This window comes from Sorex fumeus, unplaced genomic scaffold (genome assembly GCF_029834395.1).
Source record: "Sorex fumeus unplaced genomic scaffold, SorFum_2.1 ptg000032l, whole genome shotgun sequence".
Lineage (NCBI taxonomy): Eukaryota > Metazoa > Chordata > Mammalia > Eulipotyphla > Soricidae > Sorex > Sorex fumeus.
Window position 1 is genome coordinate 2,183,655 of NW_026606089.1, and position 20,321 is coordinate 2,203,975.

At 37.8% G+C, this 20,321-nt stretch overlaps 1 pseudogene; it reads right to left on the bottom strand.

The window, feature by feature from the left end:
• Positions 1–465: 465 nt before the first annotated feature.
• On the bottom strand, positions 466–562 carry LOC130025788 (uncharacterized; annotated as a pseudogene).
• Positions 563–20,321: the final 19,759 nt, after the last annotated feature.

The following is a 20,321-nucleotide window of genomic DNA, read 5'->3' on the forward strand; positions in this document are numbered from 1 at the left end:
TGTTTTTTTTAAGTCTATTAGAAGTTGTTTTTAAGTATTTTGCTGGTCTGTCATGGAGCATCTACATTGAGGAGGGTGAGTTCTTTCTGATGTACAGATCCCATGATCATGAAGAAATGACATTCACTGTCTCTTATAATCTTTAGCCTGAAGTCCATGTGGTCTGATACTAGTATGGCTACTCCAGCTTTGTGGAGGTGTTCTTTTCTTGAAGACTTGTTTTCCAGCCTTTTACTTTTAGCCCATGGTTGCTTTGATTGCTCAGATGTGTTTCTTGCAGGCATCAGAATGTTGCGTTCAGTTTTCTAATTCATCTTCCTATTCTGTGCCTCTGAATTGGCACATTTAGTCCATTGACATTGAGAGAGATTGTTGTTATGGGGATTTGTTCTATCTTTATGTAGAATTTTTGTACTTGTGGGGATTGCCTTAGCTTAAAGTAGCCGTGTTATTTCTTCTTGCAACAAAAATATGGAACTCTTTACAAGTTTGCATGTCATCTCTGTGCAAGGACCATGATAATCTCTGTATCATTTCAATTTTAGTACATGTGTAACCAAACCTAGTAGGAGTTAATTTTTCTCTTCTGATTACTTTGAGTGTTGTCCTTACATACCCTATGGCAGAGAGTGGTACCTAATCAAGGAAAGTATTTCAAAGCAGCTTGATAGATTTAGAACTTTAATGTCCCAGAAAGAAAAATATTGTTTTTACCATATTATCTTTTACCATAATCAAGGCATCAGTTTTACAAAATAATTCTTTTGGAAGATGTTATATGAGTCCTGTTTAATGCCCTTCCCTGAAACCTTCATTAAGACCATTAAACTAGAGCCTTTTGCTGTTCTCACCTCAGTCCCGTGTACATCTCCAGGAAAAGGTGGATGGTGTTGTCTGCACTTTGACCACCTTGAATGTAAGTAGGATTTTTCTCCTGAAGGAAGAGGTGAGCAGCATATTGATGATTTCATTCCACATTATTATACGTTCAACTTGAACGGAAGTTGAGACTCATGAGGCTCCTGTAAAGGACAGATAAAAGGGTCTCAGTGAAGTTTAATGGCCAACACACATTAACAACACAGATGACTCAAAGCAGCCTGTGTGCATCTTTATATATAGTGAGTTTCATATCTAATGATAGTGATTCTCAGTCATGACACACGGGCAAAACAGACCTATAATTAAAAATCTAGTTCTCTGAGCAGAGTGGGGTTTCTTAGGTGATTGAACAAGTGTGTAGTAATTTATTACTAAGCACATACGTAGTTTGAATGATGTGTACTTTTTGATCTAAAATTAATTCCAAATATGTCTAAAATGACAGTCTCCTGATCCCGCACCTGGCTTTCTTCACCGGGGTCCCTTGGAGGGGGTGTGTTGAGTTTCCCTCACCGTGCCAAGCAGAGCCCCGGCACCTGAAGACCTCTGCAACCAGCCATAGGTACGCGTTAGACCACTCTCCCCAAGCTTGAAGGAACCTCATGCATGAACAAATCTGACAGAGGAACCCAGGTGTGCCCAACCGGGGGATGAGATCTCCAAGGCTGCTCAGATCAAGACTGGGCCCCCTCCAACCAGATCCCCCATCTACTAGTAGCTAAGTGTTACAACCACGAACTGCGCCTGGAGTCATGTAATCCCATCAATGGCCAAGATACAGAGACTGGATTTTGTTGATAAGACAACAACAATTATTGTCCAGTTCTTACTCTGAGAGAACCTGGTAGGCATCTGCGAGTATCTTGCCCTTGTGTTTACCAGTCATTTACACTTCTTTCAATACAGATTATATGATCATGGTTTATGCTTATTTTTACTATTGAAGTTGAATAGCTAAATACTGATTTATTTCACAGCACTAATTTATTAAAAACATTCATCCTTGGCCTATCATATTAATTGTCAGTATTTGTTGGTTTTGGTTGTTTTTTGATTACTTAAATTGGTTTTGGTCCTTTTCTTTCAGGTTGAAAAATTTTGACACAAATTAGTATATGTTTTTCTTTATCTTCTACAGTTTTAAACTGAGAAAAACTGTTTGTTTTGTACAAATAAGATACCTGTGCATTTACTATTTCTTCTCATTTTATTTACATTTTAACACATCTCGATTCATCTACAACTTATCCTAGTAAGTGTTGTCATATTGAAAGAAACTACCAATTTTTTCAATCATAGCACTGTAGCACTGTCCTCCCGCGGTTCATCCATTTGCTCGAGTGGGAACCAGTAACATCTTACAACAAATTGTGAGACTTGTTGTCACTGGCTTTGGCCTACCGAATACGTCATGGGTATCTTGCCAGGCTCTTGCTATGTGGACGAGATTTTCTGGGTAGCTTTCCGGGCAGAGGAATCGGAATCAGGGTTGGCCTCCTGCAAGGCAAATGCCCAACCCGCTGTGCTGTAAACGTTATCTAAAATATACTAGTAATACCAAATGTTGTTTCATTAACAGTGCAATATAAACAATTATTTAGTAATTTTCTTGATTTATTAATGAAATATTTAAGCTCTTGAGTATCATGGGAGTATTTTTCTAACACAAGAGTCTGACGAAGGTGGAACTGTTATAACCGTCTTGTAGAATTCCATCTCCCTAGCCTGCTTCATTCTACACCACTCTCTATCCAATCCGGTCTTCTTCTGGGATTCAGACCTCCTGATTGGCTACCCTCTAGGTTTCAACTGCCTACTTTATGACATCATTCTCCCACCAAACCAACCACCAACTGATAGAATCTTGGGGGTCCCATGTAGTTGTTTGTAAACAAATTTGAATCATCATGGCAAGTGACGAGTAACCAATGACCAATCACCAGTGAGCAGTCGTCTATACTGAACACTTGTGGTCTTAAGCCGCTTCAGTGTTCAGATGTAATCTCGTACCGTCTCCTCTTCTCGTCTACCTTTCATAGGTATTTCCTCTTCTCTGACCATGTCAGGTAAGGAATAATACTTTTCAAAGCTTTTCATTAGATTTATCGTCCCTAAACTTAGCAGTCAAGTAAAAAGAGCACGTAGTAATGAAAGAAAGTATTCAAGTAGAATTTTATAAGCCTCATTTTAGCTTGACTTTGACATTTGCTGTGTGATTTTAGACACTGGCTTACTTTCTCTCACATACAAAGTGTTTTTCCTCATTGATTACATTATATTTTAGACATACTTAGGAGCTCAAATACACACACACATACACACACACATGCACATATATATATACATATATATATATATGAGTGTTGATTCTCTGTGTTTCTTTTTCCTTTTAATAGTGAATTTTACATGATATCCATTGAAAACAAGTAAATCAGAGACAGTATTTTTACAGAAACAGAAAATATAGATGCTGTTAAAAACTGTTAATATATACTAACATGTGTTCTCTCTAATGGTCTCTCCACTTGTATTTATACTTCAGTATTTTGAATATAGTGATATTACAAAGTAATAATCATTGATCTTTAAGTTTTCTATTTAAACCAGGTAATAAGAAAATATGGGGCATGGGGAAGGTGTGGAGTGCTGAGCGTTAGGGAGGCAAGCCCTCTAAGGTAAGCATGTTTGGGATCACTTTCATCAAACTTTGACCAATCGACACCAAGACAATATGAGGGAGAAAAAAGTGGGAAAGAAAGAAAGAAAGAAGGACAGAAAGAAAGAAAGAAAGAAAGAAAGAAAGAAAGAAAGAAAGAAAGAAAGAATAGGGACTTCGATTACCAAGAAGGGGAAAACGTTTGGACATAAAGTTAAAGAGAACCAAAGACTTAACATCAAAAAAGAAACAATATATATGAAATATGCTGAGAATAATCCACTGAGAGCAAGTCAAAGAATTTTACTTCAATAAATGTCAGGACTAGAAAATATACTATGCCTTCAATAGGGTACCAGTAGGAAAAGCTCTTTATCAGAAAGCCATCCTTGCTGGCTTTTTTCCTTATTATTTCTAAGAACACAGTACTTGGTACTTGAAAATTTGGAGTATAAACACGCTTCAGAAATGGTGCTCCCCATAAATAGCTAATAGTGTTTATCTAGGGCGGTGGAAGACACAGAATCTTCAATGTTTTTATTACGTTCTGGTTTTTAAGTTCATGTATGCGCTGCCTGTTAAAATAAAAAAAATGGTATATTCTAACTTGAATCAGGAGGTTTGATTCATTTGTGTGGTCAGTAGGTTCCAGGTTAAAGCTGCTTGTCATCTTTACAAATATTATTTCATGTGATTTTTTCTTCCTAACATGAGAGTACTTTGATAATAGTCAAGTTTTGTTTTTAGATCCTAAGAGGAAATAGAAAAATCAAGTCTCACATGACTAATTACACATTTTTGTCACATTTCTGAATTCTGAGTTTTCCTACATAAAGATATTTTATGGGATTTTGGTGCTCATTTATTAAACATTGAGAAGAAAGTTTTCCTGTTTGATAAATATAATTCTAATCTAGGGGTTGAAAGTAAATTTGCAATATTTTGTGATCACTTTTTAAATGGTCTTTTCTGTTTCTTGTGTGATCAAGTTAAATCCTCAGCTATGTTTAACACGTGTTGTTTGCTGGTTAATATTCAAAGGTACTGATGAGTATAATTTTTTGTAATTTTGAAGTTTCTTTCTCTATTTTACTCATTTAAAACATTTCTTGTCTATGAAATACAATCACGTTTATTCCTATTTTCTTTTTGTTATGTAGTTACTGATAAATCCTTTCTCTTTAATGGACTGGTAAAGTGTCACTCAAAAATCACCTTCTATTCCATTTTTTGGCTAGCAGTTTTTACTAAAATAAAATACAGTCTTCATATTGTATATGTGGAGCAATTTAGTAATAATCTTATTGGACTGTTTTATTTGGTTTTGTTTGGGATGCCATCCACTGTTATTCAAGACTTACTCTTGGGTCTGTTCTCCATAACATACCGTACTATGCTGCTTGCTACAGAGCCCAGATTTCATTAATATCTACATAATTCTTTTTCAGTTCTGTGATACATATTTTTCATGATGTTTTCTTTACACTTCCTCCTATGTAAATAACATGAAATAGAAAAATTATATTCGTGTATGCATTATTATTCTTAGAGTTATGAGTAACTACATTGTTGATAAACAACTTAATACACAGAATTTAAATAAAGTTTTCCTTCCAAAAATATTTCTTGGGAAAAACTCAAGTAGTGATTTTTGAAGTGGATCAAAAATCAGGGTAACCTTCAATGCATCAACAAGATTAAGTTGTATGTGAACCATAAGTAACAGGTACTCACCTGATCTTGGGGAAGTTCCCATAATATCTCCAGCCCAAAGTAACCTGGCGCTGACGCCAACTCCAACTCAGGAACAAAAAGTTAAGAATTTTGATCAGAAGAAAACTGGGCTTTCAAAACCTCTGGAGACCTACCAGATCCCAGTAGACCTAGATCATGCAAAGATCTGCAGGTAATGAACACCACTGACACCATCACTCTGAAGCAGGTGGGAGAAAATTCAAGTGGCACTAAGCGGACCTCCCATGCAAAACGGAAGAACAAAAAGGAGGCTTCTGAACCTCTTGAGGGATAACCCAAGGCCAAAATCCAGCCAAAAGTCTGAGAATGCTTGCTAAGGGGAGCAGGGATTGTTTGTAATGCTGCAGTCAGTGAGAGGTGTCCTGTGACCACAGCCAAAACTAACAGCAAATCTCACAAAGCTGCCTCCAGCAGGATCAGCAAGACAAAGAGCCATGGGCAGGAGAAGATAAAAAACACCAGAGAAAACTCTAAGAAAGCTAATGAGTGTAAGCAGCTAGGGAACAAGGTCAAGGCAGAAGAAAAGTCCACCATTGGCAAGATGAAATGCAAGGAAACTCAACCTGAGCTTTGCCAAGAGGCAGTTAAAAAAACCCGCCACTACCTAGGCATACACATGCTGGATTCTGTCCAATTGTTTCATGCTCTGGGGAAGAGTGATCCAAAACTTGGAATCTCTTCCTCCCAGGTCCTGAGTAGCTCAAAGAACCCCAAAGATGTCAAGCCATCCTCAGCTGTCAAGCCATGGCTAGGTGCTACACGGGATGGAAAAGGCCTTGAGAAAACTCAGGTCAAAGCACAGAAATCAAGTAGCAGTGCTGAAAAACGCTCATCTCCATCCCAGTTTGAGCTGCCACCTCCTGGGAAGGTCAAATTGGTACCTTTGCCGTTTCTTACCATGGAGAATCCACAAGCTGGACCTGTTCCTCGGAGACGAAAATCTGAAGCCACACATCTTCCTGCTGCATCTTACCCTGCCAAGCCTGGCTCTACCAATGCAGCTCAGCCAAATGCTGCCAATTTTTCCCTGTCAACCACTGCATTTTTGCCTGGTCCTTCCAATCCTGCTAAGTCCATTTCAACCAACCTATCTCGACCAGGTTTGCAGAACCCTAGTAGCCGGCCTATACATCAGCCTGCAGCTTCTAGACCTGCTCCCTACAAGACAGCAGCTGGCACTTCTCTACAGTGGGAGCCTCCTTCTGTCTCTGTGAACAAGCGGCAGTCGTCACAACAAGTGCCCAAACGTCAGAGTCACTTTCTCCTCCAAGACTTCCGTTTCCAACCGATTCCATGGAGAAAACCCAATGTTCCTGAGCCAGTCATGTCAAAGCCCATCACCAAAGAGCAGAGACCAGAGCGTGAGGCTATGAAAAGTAAGGCTCAGCAGGAGCTTGAACACAGAAACTTGAACACAGAGCCAAGAGTAAGACTAGAGCACAGTCAAGTATGCCCATCACTGGTGTCCTTGAAAAAAATGGGAGAAATGGCACGGTTTGTGGTTTTTGGTTAAAATAATAAATTTGGAATAGGCTGAGGAAGGCAGATGAGTCTAAGATGATGAGAAGAAAAGTAAAAATTCTTCCATGGAGGCTGTGTTTACACCTCATGGCCTCCTTTGGGAAGGAAGCAAATTTGAGACACATCACTGAAAGGTTTGTGTGGTCTATCCATAAATGATGGTTGGGGAATGCGAACACATACACTGTGGAATAAACCTACCAGATGAGTGATCAATGCCCTCAGAGTCATTCAAGGATGACTCTTAACAAGGAAAAAGCCAAGAGAACAGTTGACGCATGAAGCCTGAAGATCAGCTCCTGGTAGATGCTAAGATAAGACACCATGTCCTCGAACCCTCTTTTCAGCACCCCTAGCTGCACAATTTCAATTATTCCCAACAATATTCAGAGTTGCTATCGTGGTGACACTTTACTAGTGAGTTTCAACAATGCGGTCCATTGCCTATGTAAGTCTTTGGATTTGTAAACTCCCCAAGGTAGCCAAGCCAGCTTTCAGGAAATTTCTGGTGGCGGGAGCTCAAATTATATTAGCTTGAGGGGCTGGTCTTTGGTCTTCCATGGTCCCTGTTGCCTGTAGCTTTCTCTAAACATCGCTTTTAACTGCTGTTCACACAAGAACCAACTTTATAAATGGTGTTGTGGTTCGATTGTGGTAGGTACCATACAAAGACATGCGTCCTAGGTCACCACTCCCAAAGCAGTTAGTACGAATTGACCGTGAGCCTGGAAGGAAGGTTGTGGTAGAAAGAGATGGTCCTAGGAGAGTTAATGGGGTGATGGATGGTTGGAAAGGAAACCGGGAAGGGTAGCGAAGTGGAAATCTGGTGATCATCATGGGATAATTGGTGGATTTTTTTCAAATACGTTAAAATATTTTCTGAAAATGAGATTCAAGACAAACATACGAAAATAAGATAGGTTCCAAAGTACAGTTTACATATAAGACCCAGAAACCTGAAGGGGCTGGCATTCCTTCTGGAGCTTTCAATCATACCGTTTACTAAATATGTTATTTTCCCATCAATTACCTGTGGAGAGGAATAGTGAGAAACAGAATGCCATCAGAAAAGCAAACTGAATGACCACCTTCATTAAAAGCCAGGTGGAAGGTGTTCACATGGATCCCAAGTGCAAATATATGTTAACAGGAACATATATTTAACTAACTCTGCTTGGTACCAGTAATAACTTTGTTGAAAATGGGGGGAAATGAAAGCAGTTTCTGACTGACATGAGACTAACCAGTTAATAGATTTTCTCAGGAAAGGGTAGTTGACTGGCTGGGAACAGAAAAACGTGAAAAGTGTTTTGCTACCTTTAATGTATGGCTGGAGGGAATTGATCCCAGAAATCTCCTAAAAGTAACAAGCTTCAACTCTCTTGAAGGAATGTTGTATTCTTAATCACTTAATCACTTAACTTCCCGTTAGTCTTCGATTTGCTTGAGCGGGTGCCAGTAACGTCTCCATTTGTCCCTGGCGCGTGCTAATGTAGCCCAATGGCATCTGTTCGCTCCGGGAACATGGAGGGCCTCAAACTGAACTTTAATGATCTTGACGAAGAGGTCAGACCATCTGGAAGGTGGGCGGCCACGCGGTCTTTTGACATCCCTTGGAATCCAGTCGGTAACAGCTCTAGTCCAGCAGTCTTCTTTAAATCTCATTACGTGACCAGCCCATCTGATTTTCGACACCTTGGTAATGAGACAGCGTCCCTGATTCTTGATCGTCAACGGATGTCAGAACTCCGGATTCTTTCTCTCATTCGAGTGAAACGTGATATTCCAAGCATAACTCTTTCTATTCTTCTTTGGGAGATCTGAATACCGTTCTCATCTTGTTTGCGTAGGGCCCAGGTCTCTGAGGCATATGTTAATGCAGGAAGAACAGTGGAATCAAAGAGATGTGCCCGGAGCCGGAGGTTCTTCGTCCTCTTAGCTATTTCTTCGACGTTCTTGAAGGCATTTCAAGCCGCTCTCTTCCTCCTGCACAGCTTGGGTGCCAGGTCATTTGTCATGTTGACCTCTCGAACTAGGTGCACATAGCTGATGCATTCGGAGATGGTCGTTCCGTTGAGAGCGAATGGGGCGTCAGGAACAAGGCTGCTTCTCATAAACATTGACTTCATAAGATTCAGCTGCAGTCTTATCTTCCCAGTCTCACGGTCAAAGTCGGCCAGCATCTATTTTCGTTGTCTACGCACCAACATCTTATTATGATGAAAGAGAAATCGAGAAGTTCTACATGGATCTAGAGAAGTTCTATAAAGAAGACCACACCTTCTACAAGATCATTGTGGGTGATTTTAATGCCAAGATAGGACCGAGAAGATCAGCTGAAGAACTTCACATCGGGACCCATGGCCTAGAATGGAACGAACAGGGTGTGAGACTGTCTGAGTTCATCATGTTGACCAAGACCATTCATGGTAACTCACAGTTCCAGAAGGCAGAATCTAAATGATGGACATGGGAGTCTCCCGGTGGACGATTCCACAACGAAATAGACCACATCATATTCAATCGATGGTTTTGCCTGACAGATGTCACTGTTGTCCCAAAATTTCGAACGGGATCGGACCACCGTATACTTCGTGCAAAATTCTACTTCACAGAGCAGGGAGATAGGGCTACAAAGTTCAAAAAGAGAACTCCCAGAATGACCACCAACTGGGAACTCTTTGGTACTATTGCGGCAACATGGGAAGATGCCACCGTTGACAACATTGAGGAGGAATATGATCAACTGGTTCAGCACCTTCATGAATGTGCGAGGAATGCCAAGAGAGAGATAGCCACAAAAAATTGCCTATCTTCGAAAACTCTTGAGCTAAATTGCCAGCGTGGTTTGGCGCATGCCTCAGGCAACCACAAGCTAACGTCCAAGCTCGCAAAGCAGTGCAGAGATGCGAGCAAGGAAGACCTCAAAGAGAGAAGAGCAGAAGTACTGGTAGATGCGGCAGAAGCCGGGAAAAGTATTCATAACGCCCGCCTGCCTTTGTCAACTATAAGACGAAGATGACTGCCCTCCGATGTCCTGATGGATCCGTCACATCCTCCAGAATGGCAATGGAGAAGATTATCCATGACTTCTTCTCAAATCTCTTCGATAGCCATGTCCACTTGCTGACATACCAAATTCCACAGGATGGATATGTCCTTCCCAATGTTCTCCCTTCCGAAATCCGACACGCCATTTCGTAATTTGTAATTATGTAATTCGAAATAATTCGTAAGAATTATTTCCCTAGATCTCACTAGTATACATGATAGTCATATGAATACATCTGTGTGGATACATCGCTGGTATCTAATTTAGAGAATAGATATATAGAGATTAGATCACATAGCTGAGTTTGATCTCAACTTTTCTAGTCACTCCCCTGCCCCCCACACACCCAAAGACTTGTACGAATCCTTATGTATCCATGACTTGTCCTCCTCCCCTCTCCCAGAATCTTTTAAAATTTCTTTTCCAGTACTAATGTAATGCACTTTAGAAAATCTTGAGTTAACCTTAATTCTTGTCATTTAGCTTTTATATAGAGAACCAAGAAAATCTTATTAAAAGTGTATTTTTGTATTCTTTGAAAATGGTAATAAGAACATTATCCTTGAGTCCCTGAATATACATTATATAAAGAATTTTCTGAGAAATTCCCTGTATAAATCAATACTTGAAGAAATAAATGACTTCTCTGAATGAGAATGAACTGGGACATTTCAAAGTACCAATCAGTGAATCAAAGATGAATCATAGCATCCTATAACTAAAAATGATCTTGATGTACTCTAGTCAACACCATTATATTTTTTTCTTATACCAGCTGATAGCACTTCTAATTTTTTAAATTATTATCCATTCTTTTTTATTAGTGAAACACCATGAGGTACAGTTGTAGACTTACATACCTTAGTGCTTGGGTTTCAGTTATACAAGTATCAAGTACCCATCCCTCCACCAGTGCCCATTCTCCACTACCAATGATCACAGTGATCCTCCCACCCCCCATCTCCCCCACTCCGCCCCAACTCAGGGCATTCCCTTTTGCTTTTTCTTTGCTTTTGTGTGCTGTGGTTTGCAATGGAGGTCAGTACCATTAAATTTTCAAAGAAGAAAATAGGCCCCTAGATGTTCAAGCCACTGCTATTTCCTGGGCTTCTTCCCAGTATGTACCCTGCTCCAAGCCAGGCTTTGGAAATATGCTGGGAAGGAAAACTGGATGTTCCTTTCCTCACACTGACCTGAAAGACTCTTGCTGATTCTCAACCACATCAACTATTTCATTTGTTGCCTGATATCACCTCCTGTCCTTTATTTAAAAAAAAATTTGATTTGTTTCTGGAATATAAAGAAAAAAACTGAATGTAGTAATAAAACAAAAGAAAAGTCAAACCTTTACACTCTAACATCAGAATTGTCCTTACAAGAGGGGAAGTAAAGGATTGAAATGGGTAGGGGAATGTTGTTAGTTGGTTGTGGACAGTAGCTGGATATTTGACAGTGCATGGAGTATGAATACACAGTTGCTGAGATGAGGAAGTCTGTACTTGAAGCAAATACAGTTTGTTAACTAGTCATCATAAATACATGATTGCCACTCAATGCCTCTTTTCATATGTATTTTAGATAATTCTTCCCCTCCTCTGTTTGCTTAGGACCAGGACTTTGCCTCTCCCCTCCCTGTTATTTCAGGAAGCCAGAGAGAATTCTTCAGGCAGGAAGAGCATGAAATTTACATAGGAATGGTACTACATGGACAGTGTCATGTTAAGCGAAATGAGTCAGAAAGAGAGGGACAGACAGAGCAAGATTGCATTCACCCGGAGAACATAAAATAAAAAAAACAGGAGACTAACTCCCAAGAGTGGACAGGATTAGTGTAAGGAATTTGTCGTCATATCTTGGAGACCAACCACACATGCTAGCAGAAAAGGCAGCTGAAATAGAGAATGGAGCACCAAATAAAGGGTGCTGGGAGGATCCTCCCAGGATGGGAGAGTATGCTGAACATAGACTATAGACCAAACATGATTGTCACTCAATGCCTCTTTTCCAAACCGCAACACCTAAAAGGAGAGAGAGAACAAAGGCAAATGCCCTGCCACAGAGTCAGGGTGGGATGAGGGGCTGGGGGGTGGGAGGGATACTGGGATCCGTGGTGGTGGGAAATGGGCACTGGTGGAGGGATGGGTATTAGATCATTGTATAATTGAAACCCAAGCACAAAAATTTGTAAGTCTACAACTGTACGTCATGGTGTCTCACTAATAAAAAATTGAAAATTAAAAATAAAAAATTGGAACATAAAGTAAAAATAAAACAAGAGAAAGATCTAACAATAGCAAAGAGGACTATAGTACTCAAAATGTTGAGAAACAGGCACTATGGCAAGTAATTTTAAATACGCATCCAGGAGAGAATATAGAATTGTTCATGAACAAATCTACTCTGCAGATTCATCTTATCCTTGAAATGGAAAAGGACAATATGTTACAGTTACCAAATTGCAAAAAAGATATATATCATCTATTTTTTGCTATGTTTCTATGCTTTACCAAGTATTATTCTAATTTTTAAATTGACTTTAATGATTAAAACAGTATTTGCCTCCATTAAACTTTTTAATTAAATGTTTTATTAGAAGTGATTTTAATTATTAAAAAAGTTTTATTAGCATGTCATTTTCTAAAAGAAACATATAGGCCAAAGAGCTAGTGCAGAATGTAGAGGGTGTTTACCTTGTATTCAGCTAACCTGAGTTCAATCCCCAGAACCCTGAGCCTACCAGGGGTGATCTCTGTATAGAGTCAGAAGTGAATCCAGAGCACATCTGTGTGTGCTCCACTCCCCACATAAAAGGAAGAATAGAAAAGAAAACCATATAACTTATTCTTGAGTAACATAGAGCTTAAGGGTGCTAACTCCTCTATAATGTTCAAAAACCCCCAAATTTAACAGATAGTCTGCTATTGACCAAGAAGATGGATTTCTAATAGTACTTAATTCCATTGTCTGCAAGTAGTGCTATATGTGGCCTGTCCATCTGTAAATTTTGATACATTTTAAAACTTTAATCTATTTTATAATAGACTTTATAATACATATGTATATGATGGTAGTAAGTGATAATTTATATTTCTATTTTGGTGGGGTATTTGAGCCATAGTATGTGGTGCTTGGGACTTCAGACTCTGTGCTCAAGGGTCATTCCTGGTGGTGCCAGCCATAAATTTGGGTTGACTGTGTGCATGGTAAGTGCTTTAACCCCTATACTAAGTCTGGGGTCCAATCAAATCAATTATCTGCATATATTTTATACATACATGGCATAGTTTTTCTTAGATTTTTTTATATTTCTAGGATATAATGATCATCTTTAATTATTTCACATCCATACCAATGTCCAAAAATTCTCAAAATATAATTATTGAAAAATATCATATAGAAGTCCAAATTTGTATTGTTCATGGGATAACTATATTAAGAAGAAAATAGAACCACAATAAACATACAAGTAAAATGGAGGTACATTTCTTTGGAGTCTTTCAATTATGCATTTATATTAGTCTATATACATGTACGATTTTTAAATAAACAATTTCTGTTACTATAAATTGTTTATTGAGATATTATAATTGTAATGTTTTCAAGCTAAGATGACATTGATGTGGACATTTATATCTATTTGTCTACTTTTCTAATTCTTTCCTTAATATCAGTTCTTAAAAGCTAACTTACTTATGACTGGATATGTAGCTCAGGACAAAAGAATTTGGCTTGCATGTATGAAATTTTGGTTTCTATTTTTTGCACTATAGAAGCAAAAGAAATCATTAATTGTGTTTGGAAATATGCCTCAGTGGTAAAATATTTGCCTCACATTTCTGAGGTTAAGGGTTTGATCCTTGAATTTTCATATACACACACAAAAGCTAACTTACAACAAAGTCTCACACTGGAGACCTAACTGGGACCGCTCAAGAAAATCGATGAACAATGGGAGGACAGTGACAGTGACATTGACTTAATGAACATTAAACTGCTTTAAGCTATATATTGCCTAACTATTATACAGATTTAATTCTCAATAAAATAACTAGAAACGATCTATTTTCTAGCATCTTTGCTAGGGAAAGATAGCACCTGATATTTCAATATTTGTAATTTGGGGGACATTTTAATTTGTGCTCTTTGTCTACCAGTGAACTTGAAAATTGCTCTTGTGTGGTACTACATGGAAAATATTATGCTATGGGAAATGAGTCAGAAACAGAGGGACAGACATAGAAAGATTGCATTCATCTGGGTAATATAAAGTAACAAAATAAGACACTAACACACAAGTACAGCTGTCATAAATACCAGGTTGTTCACTCCATGACTTAGAGGCCAGCTGTATTCTCTAGGGGTAAAGGCAGCGCAAATAGAGAAGGGAGCACCCAATAAAGGGTGCTGGGAAGATCTGCCCAGGATGGGAGATGCCTGCTGAAAGTAGTCTATGGACCGAAGAGGATTGACACCCAATGTTCCTTTTGTAGACCATAGCACCCAAAAGGAGAGATAGAAAGAAAGGTAGTGCCCTACCAAAGAGGCAGGGTGGGATGGGGGATGGGGAGTAGGAGGGATACTTGGATTGGTGGGAGTGGAGATTGGCCACTGGTGGTGGGATGGGTACTCGATCACTGTATAAATGAAACCCAAGCGCAACAACTTGTAAGTCTAAACTATACCTCATGGTGTTTCATAATAAAACAAAAAAAAAAACAAAACAAATTTCAAAAAAAAAAGAAAATTGCTCTTGTGTTTACTAGTCATTTACACTTCTTTCAATAGACATTATATTATCATGGTTTATGCTCATTTTTTCTATCAAGTTTAATAGCGTAATACTGATTTATTTCACAACACTAATTTTTTAAAACCATTCATCCTTGGCCTATCATATTAATTGCCAGTATTTGTTGGTGTTGCTGGTTTTAGATCACTTAATTTGCTTTTTGTCCTTTTCTTTCAGATTGTAAAATTTTGGACAAATGAGCATATGTTTTTCTTTATCTTCTACAGTTTTAAACTGAGAACAATTGTTAGTTTTGTACAAATAAAATACCTGTGCATTTACTATTTCTTCACATTTTATATTCATCTACAATTTATCCTAGTATGTGTTGTCATATTGAAAGAAACCACCATTTTTTTCAATCATAGCACTGTAGCACTGATCTCCCGCGGTTCATCCATTTGCTGGAGCGGGAACCAGTAACATCTTACACCAAATTGTGAGATTTGTTGTCACTGGTATTGGCCTATCGAATAGGTCATGGGGAGCTTGCAAGGCTTTTGCTATGTGGACAAGATACTTTGGGTAGTTTGCCGGGCAGAGGAATCGGAATCAGGGTTGGCCTCCTGCAAGGCAAATATTCTACCTGCTGTGCTGTGAACGCTATCTAAAATATACTAGTAATACCAAATGTTGTTTCTTTAACAGTGCAATATAAACGATTATTTAGTAATTTTCTTGATATGTTAATGAAATAGCTAAGCTCTCGAGTATCATGGGAGTATTTTTCTAACACAGGAGTCTGAGGAAAATGAAACTCTTATAACTTTCTTGTAGGATTCCATCTCCCTAGCCTGATTCATTCTACCCTGCTCTCTATCCAATCCTGTCTTCTTCTTGGGATTCTGACCTCCTGATTGGCTAGCCTCTACCTTTCAACTGCCTACTTTATGACATCATTCTCCCACTAAGCCAACCACCAACTGATAGAATCTTGGCCGTCCCATGTAGTAGTTTGTAAACAAATTTAAATCATCATGGCAAGTGACGAGTGACCAATGACCAATCACCAGTGAGCAGTCGTTTGTACTGAACACATGTGGTCTTAAGCCGCTGCAGTGTTCAGACGTACTCTCGTACCGTCTCCTCTTCTCGTCTACCTTTCATCGGTATTTCCTCTTCTCTGACCATGTCAGGTAAGGAATAATACTTTTCAAAGCTTTTCATTAGATTTATCATCCCTAAACTTAGCAGTCAAGGAAAAACAGCACGTAGTAATGAAAGAATGTATTCAAGTAGAATTTTATAAGCCTCATTTTAGCTTGACTTTGACATTTGCTGTGTGATTTTAGACATTGGCTTACTTTCTCTCACATACAAAGTGTTTTTCCTCATTGATTACATTATATTTTAGACATACTTAGGAGCTCAAATACACACACATACATAAATACATATATATATATAATATATGAGTGTTGATTCTCTGTGTTTCTTTTTCCTTTTAATAGTGAATTTTACATGATATCCATTGAAAACAAGTAAATCATAGACAGTATTTTTACAGAAACAAAATATAGATGCTGTGGAAAACTGTTAATATATACTAGTATGTGTTCTCTGTAATGGTCTCTACATTTGTATTCATACTTCAGTATTTTAAATATAGTGATATTACAAAGTAATAATCATTGATATTTGAGATTTGATTTTAGCCAGGTAATAAGAAAATATGGGGCATGAATAAGGTGTGGAGTGCTGAGGGTAGGGAGGCAAGCCCTTAAAGGTAAGAAAGTTTGGGATCACTTTCATCAAACATTGACCAATCGAAACCTAGACGTTGTGAGGGAGAAATAAATAGGAAAGAAAGAACGAAAGAAAGAACGAAAGAAAGAACGAAAGAAAGGAAGGAAGAAAGAAAGAAAGAAAGAAAGAAAGAAAGAAAGAAAGAAAGAAAGAAAGCCAGCAAGCAGAGGGACATCGATTATCAAGGAAGGGGAAAACGTTTGTTCAGAATGTTGAAGAGAACCAAAGATTTAAAATCAAAAAAGAAAGTTACCAGTAGGAAAAGCAGATTATCAGAAAGCCATCCTTGCTGGCATTTTTCCTTATTATCTCTTAGAAGACAGTACTTGGTTCTTGACAATTTGAGTATAAACACGCTTCAGAAATGATGCTTCCCATAAATAGCTAATAGTGCTTATCTAGGGCGGTGGAAGACACAGAATCTTCAATGTTTTTATTATGTTATGCTTTTAAGTACATGTACGCGCTGCCTGTTAAAATTAAAAATTGGTATATTCTAACTTGAATAAGGAGATTTGATTCATTTGTGTGGTAAGTAGGTTCCAGGTTAAAAAAATTTTGTAAAAATAGTTTTACAAATATTATTTCATGTGATTTTTCCTCCTAACATGAAAGTATTTTGATAATAGTCAACTTCTGTTTTAAATCCTAAGAGGAAAAAGAAAAATCAAGTCTCACAGGTCTAATTACACATTTTGTCATATTTTTGAATTAAGATTTTTCCTACATTAAAGATATTTTATTGGATTTTGGTGCTCATTTATTAAACATTGAGAAGAACGTTTTCCTGTTTGATAAATATAATTCTAATCTAGGGGTTGAAAGTAAATTTGCAAGTTTTGTGATCACTTTTTAAATGGTCTTTTCTGTGTCTTGTGTGATCAAGAGATATCCTATGCTATGTTTAACACGTGTTGTTTGCTGGTTAATATTCAAAGGTACTGATGAGAATAATTTTTTGTACTTTCGAAATTTCTTTCTGTATTTTACTCATTTAAAACATTTCTTGTCTATGAAATACAATCATGCTTACTCCTATTTTCTTTTTGTTATGTAGTTACTGGTAAATCCTTTCTCTTTAATGGACTGGTAAAGTGTGCACTCAAAAATCACCTTCTATTCCATTTTTTGGCTAGCAGTTTTTTGTAAAATAGAATACTGTCCACATATTGTATATGTGGAAAAATTTATTAATAACCTTATTGTACTGTTTTATTTGGTTTTGTTTGGGATCACATCCACTGTTATTCAAGGCCTACTCTTGGGTCTGCTCTCCATAACTTACTGTACTATGCTGCTTGCTACAGAGCCCAGATTTCATTAATATCTATATTATTATATTATAATTATAATATTATTATAATATTTTATAATATTATTATAATAATTATAATATTATTATATTGGAATAATAATTTAATATTAGATAATTTAATAATATTAATAATAGATAATTATATTATAATTATATAATTATATATTATATAATTAATATCTAATATTTTAATATTAATTATTAATATCATAATATTAATTAATATTATCTAATATTATAAATAATATTAGATAATATAATAATATTAATAATAATTTAATATTATATTAGAATAATAATTTAATATTATATTAAAATATTATGATATTTTATAATATTATTATAATAATTATAATATTAGATGAGAAAGAAAATTCAAAAATTGGAGTCAAATAAGAGGAAAACTGTCCGTAGAGAGGTGGTTTTCATATACACTGAGATTTTTAAATTAAAAAAAAACTCAGTTCATATTTACTCCCGTCACTCATTTTACAGCATGTTATTTTCACACTCAATATAAGAGCTCCTAATGGAGATTGGAAGTTATGATAGTATAATGGACATCTAAGTTTCTTATAATGAAAAGTCAGGAGCAGAGAAAAGAATGCCACATTTTTTCCCTTGTTATTTCATTTTTTTAATTTTTCTTAAACGTCGTGAGGGACAGTTGTAGACTTACAAATTATTGTGATTCGATTTCATTTATACAATGATGGAGTACCTATCCCTCAACCAGTGCCCATTCTCCAGCACCACGGTTCCCAGTATTCCTCCCACCACCCATACCCCCATCCCACTCAGCCTCTGTGGCAGGAAATGCTACATTTTTCACTGTTCTATGTGAGCAGGCCTCAAGAATTACCACACTAAAAGTAAAATACATGTCTTAAACTAGTATTTTGTTATTTTCTTAAGAAGTTTCAGAACTCTAATTGTAATGGTACCACTTTAACTTTCCCTTCCATAAATGAACAGCAAGGTTCTGAATACACTTGTGGTTCAGAGATTCTGACTCAAATCATGAAACCTAGAATCTGTACCTCAGCACAAATATCATGCTAAATTAGTGCTTCATTCATACTGTTATTCTATGATATTAACGCCCTTTTATTTTTCCATGAAAGTGTATAAATTGACAGTACAATACATTACAAAGCTAAGCTCTATATGGCACTTATTAGTTTGTAAAAGTAAAGTAAAGGCCCTCCCGTTCATCATCAATTTGCTCGAGCGGGCCCAGTAACGTCTCCATTGGAGACTTTGTTTTTACTGTGTCTGGCATATCGAATACTCTCGGCAGCTTGCCGGGCACTCCGAGAGGGGCAGAGGAATCGAACTCGGGTCGGCCATGTTTGCTGCGTCCAAGGCAAATGCCCTACCGGCTGTGCTATCGCTCCAGCGGTATTAGTTTGAAAATCTATAATTACTTTAAAAAAAAAAAACTTTTGTTTGGAGGACGTTGAATCTGTGTCATAGACCGAAGTGCTCAGGGATTACTCTTGGATCTGTGCTGGGGATTACTGCTGAAGATGCTTAGGAGATCATAGGTGATGCGAAAGATCAAACTGAGGTCAGGTGTGCGCAGGGCCATTGCCTTAACAAATGTACTATCACTCTTCCCAAGTCTCTTATTTTTCAAGTTAGTTTACACAGAAATTCTTACAAATACAAAGAAAACTAAAAAACAAGAGCACTACATGACAAACAGTAAGAACTACAACATTTACCTCCAATCTTCGAGCACAGGACTTGTCCATTATCCGTAGAATACCCAGTAACAATCCACTGCCTATTGCTGGTAGGTGCACAGTTGTTGCACCACTAGTTTTGTGGACTGAATATCTCATTTCGGAGGCACTGATTTCTTCCTTGGTTCCTTTTTAGTGATGAATTTACTGGGGATGGAGACTTCCCTGATATCACAACGTTCAGGTAAGACATTTGGTCTGACACAAATTTCCGAATTGCCCACATCTTGCAGTAGCAGGATTCAAAGACCTGTGAGTAATCCACCACCAGAGTTTCAGGAAGTTCCCATAATATCTCCAGCCAAAGTAACCTGGCGCTGACCCCAACTCCAACTCAGGACCAAAAAGTTAAGTATTTTGATCAGATGAAAACTGGGCTTTCAAAACCTCTCGAGACCTACCAGATCCCCGTAGACCTAGAACAATGCAAAGATCTGCAGGTAATGAACACCACTGACACCATCACTCTGAAGCAGGTGCAAGAAAATTCAAGTGGCACCAAGGGGACCTCCGATGCAGAATGGAAGAACAAAAAGGAGGCTTCTGAAACTCTTGAGGGAGAACCCAAGGCCAAAATCCAGCCAAAAGTCTGAGAATGCTTGCTAGGGGGAGGGGGGATTGTTCGTAATGCTGCAGTCAGTGATAGGTGTCCTGTGACCACGGCCAAAACTAACTGCAAACCTCACAAAGCTGCCTCCAGCAGGATCAGCAAGAAAAAGAGGCATAGGCAGCAGAAGACAAAAAACACCAGAGAAAAGTCTAAGAAAGCTAATGAGTGTAAGCAGCCAGGGAACAAGGTCAAGGCAGAAGAAAAGCCCACCATTGGCAAGAAGAAATGCAAGAAAAGTCAACCTGAG